Source organism: Hakea prostrata, chromosome 9, assembly GCF_041222555.1.
Source record: "Hakea prostrata isolate BN-2017 chromosome 9, UWA_Hpros_2, whole genome shotgun sequence".
Classification (NCBI taxonomy): domain Eukaryota; kingdom Viridiplantae; phylum Streptophyta; class Magnoliopsida; order Proteales; family Proteaceae; genus Hakea; species Hakea prostrata.
This window is the reverse complement of record NC_142608.1, coordinates 40,106,518-40,110,235: the sequence shown is the minus strand read 5'-3', so window position 1 is coordinate 40,110,235 and position 3,718 is coordinate 40,106,518. Positions and strand designations below refer to the sequence as shown.

The following is a 3,718-nucleotide window of genomic DNA, read 5'->3' as shown; positions in this document are numbered from 1 at the left end:
AGCTAACGCTCAAGATTCAAAGTTAAGTTCTAAATTAAATAACAATCATCGATTTAAGGCACATGCAGAAAATCAAATTTTAAGTGGGATCGATACCGGTTTTTTAGCTTCTAACTCGAACCACGTTTGGTTCGCTTGGAACCTTGCGAACCAAGCTACTCTTAAATCCTCTTTTCATACCCTCTTCTTGGGAATCCTCCTCCGCGGACTGTTTTCCGGCGACGCTGCTTTTTTCTTTTTCTTTTTTCCCTCTGTGCCAGAAAATGTTTGTAGCAGTTATCTTAATCACGACCAGTCTCCATCGGAGGGATCTTCGAAGACTCTTGGATTGTTTCGAAAATTTGGAGCCAGATTGGTGAAGGAACATACTTCATAGCTGTGTTCTGTTTTTTCGGATAGTTTCTATGTTTCACTTCTTCGTTCATATTCACAAGATTTCTGTACTATCAAGCATTTGAGAACAGCAATGCTTGATACAGAACCCCTATTTCTCAAGAATTTAAAGATCTCCAAGATCCATGGATTGACTTTTCTTGTTTGCTCTCTCTTTTCTTTCTTTTTTTCCTCTTAATCTTAGATTTAATGCTGCGGAATCACATTCCTTCTGCTTGCAGCGATTGATATCTTGTAGTAACTCTTTCTTAATATTTATTGTCTAATCTAAATCCCATTGCAGATGTTCTCTCTTTGCTCTCTGCATTTTAAAGGTATGATCTAGGGGTTCTATGATGGTATTGAATCTTTGAGACCTAATAAATAATTTGATGTCAAATACAAGCATTTGCATCTGAGGACTCCGGATGCAATTCTATCTTCTTCTTTTTTCAAAAAATTATTTTTGGATCGGTTCATGTAGAATGATGAAGTATGGACTGGGCTCTGAGCATATTTAAATCTGCGTTAATTGATGGAAATGCAGCCTAGAAAGCTATCTCTGACATCCTTCAATACCATCTATTTTTCTTCCTTCCTGAGTTTTTCCCCAGTTGTTTCAAGTATAGCATTGGCTTTCAACTCAAAATGTTCCCTTTCAAAATTCTCCTGGCTTCTTCTGGTTTTCCTGAATGTATTTCACTATTTGAACGGCAATAATATCTCTGCAACTGCAAATGGAAATAACCAGATAAACCTCCTCATTGCTCGACTTCCCTGATGCTTAGCTTTGGGGCTAATTCTGTGATTCTAAAATAGAGATTGGATGGTGAAATTTGGAGCAAATGTTGAACATGTAACTATTTGGGCGTGGGTTTCTCTTAGATGTTGCAGAGAAGTGCTGCAACTGGTGTTTAAGAGGCTTGAGAGAGTTTTCTGTGAGAGTTGTATTTGTTGTTTACCGGAGTGCTTTCATTCGGTACGAGTTGGTGAGAGGCAGCTTCTGTAGCCATTGTTGTTATCCCTCCAACCATCGGATTTTGCTTGGGAGCAGTCGGCGGCAGAGGATTCCGAAGAAGAAGGTATGAAAAGAAGATTTCAGAGCAGCTTGGTTCTCATTGCTCCAAACGAACCGATTGTGGTTCGAGTTAGAAGCTAAAAAAACCGACATTGCTCTCACTTAAATTTGATTTTCTGCATGTGCCTCAAATCTATGGCTGTTATTTTATCTAACACTTAACTTTGAATCTTGAGCGTCAGCTGCTGGGAGCAGTGCCACGTAGGAACTGCTCCCAAGCAAAATCCGGACATTACGGGGAGTACATTGGTGGTAAAATTACCAGCTCTGACAGTCAAAGAAATTGTTGAAGCTAAATGGTTCGATCACAAGAGAATTCCTGGCTGTTGGCATATCAGAAACAGAGTATCCATGGAAAGGTACTTCTCTCTCAACATGTATTGTTTGTTTGTTTGTTTTTGTCTGATTAAGCATTGATTTCGGATGATGACCCATGGACTTCTTAGTTCTGGTTTATTTTCCTGAAAAGAAGTCCTAGATGTTGCTTGCATTTCAGTCAAAGGGATACTTACGCAGACTTACTGCTTTCAACTGCCAATCTAAATCTAATCTAAGTGGTTTATCTTATATTTACAAAATGATTTTTGAATTAAATCTCCATTTATATATTAGTCCTCTAGTGTTAAGGTTCCTGCTTATCAGCATGAATAAGGACACCAAACCTACGACAACATAGAATCATGACAAATCTATTTCATTTTTTTTCTTTGGTTATCATCAAACTAATCACAAGGATTGGAAGCCCATAACCCAAAGGATTTGGTGGTGGAGGGGGGGGGAGTGTGGAGGCATGGAGGTTTGAATTTAAAGCCTCTTTGGTCTTACGGCCTCTACATGGGAAGTTGGATCCTTCTAATCTCGTTTGATAGGATAATAAATTACCACAAACCAGATTAACAAGATGAAATTGTATTGCAAACTTGGTATTTGTAAAAATCATATTTAAAGTTATCTAACGAATTTTAATCTGAACTTTGTAGGATGAGTTTTTAAGTACATATATACTTTGTGATAAATCAGAAATACATATGAAAAATCAATATAGGCTCCAGAGATTTGAAAAAAGCTATACATTTGCACATTCACAAAAATCACATCGATCAAATAGTTTTTTATGATGAATCCACAATTTCATTCTACAACCAAACATTTAATTTTATAAATTATGACTCCATAGATTTGAAATCTCTAGATATTTGAAATCTCCAGACTCATGTAACCAAACAGGCCCTTAATGAATCTAGGCATTGTTGTTTAGCGGATCTAAGTCCTAACCTCGAAGTTGATCCCGACTCGATCTAATCTTTTTAAGGGAATTATTATTTAAACTCTAGGGTAACTGATTTTGAATTTAGATTTATTTGAGTTTGGGATATATTTATAATATATTTTAAGGTTTTGGTGCACAAAATAGATAGAATCTCTTAACTGAAATTGTGAAATAGATTTCTACTACAATTTCACAGACTAGGTCCTATACTTTTTGGATTTTATTCCTTGGGTCCTAAGGGTGCCTTTGTTTAATGTTTGATGCATTTATAGGTCCAAGGTTTTAATTATGCAGCGATATTGGACACTTGAAACCTAATATACATCGAGCGTCCACTCCAAGTGAGGGGTTGTGTGCTAGAATTAGGTTAATGTTCTCTTGTGAATTCTTATATTCTAATGTTACTAATGATTGTATTGATGAATACTTTGATTAAATTCTACTCCAAGCATGCATGCATTGAAACACATGGGATTGGGATGGGTATTAATTTATGAGGACGGTTGTTTTAAACAAGTTACATCCCGTCTATTGAATTCCAGTATGATGAACTTTATATTTTGATCATGGAGCTGGTTATAGATGTCAAGGTAAGACTTGACATGTGAATTAAGAGTTGTTGGATATGTTCATGTAAGGGTATGGGGGAAGTAGACTAGAAACTCACATCCACACACTTTGTTGCATTTGATCATGATAGATGCACAACCCATACAGATGCATGGCTAATAGAGACCCCCAACACATGCTAGTCCCAAATCTTTGGTTGATTTACTTTTCTGTTGTTATGAGCATGAGGAGACCGAATCACTTGAACCTATCGGTTGATGTGAACGAGAGTGCAGTCCAAATCCCTTGAACCTACTAGTTGATGTGAGCAAGAGCGGAGACCAAATCCCTTAATCACCCGGTAGATTTAGTTTGAAGCATTAAGCTGATTGACTCCAATAACCCGGTTGACATGAGCAAGAGCGGAGACTAGATCCAATTACCCCTGG

The 3,718-nt window shown here is 37.2% G+C and overlaps 2 non-coding genes across 2 annotated transcripts; both read left to right on the top strand.

The window, feature by feature from the left end:
* The first annotated feature begins 721 nt into the window (after positions 1 to 721).
* LOC149005222 (small nucleolar RNA R66) lies at positions 722 to 795 on the top strand. The gene has a single exon (XR_016170030.1). It is a non-coding gene; the product is annotated as a small nucleolar RNA R66 (small nucleolar RNA).
* A 58-nt stretch (positions 796 to 853) lies between these two features.
* On the top strand, positions 854 to 941 carry LOC149005221 (small nucleolar RNA snoR118). Its single transcript, XR_016170049.1, has one exon. It is a non-coding gene; the product is annotated as a small nucleolar RNA snoR118 (small nucleolar RNA).
* Positions 942 to 3,718: the final 2,777 nt, after the last annotated feature.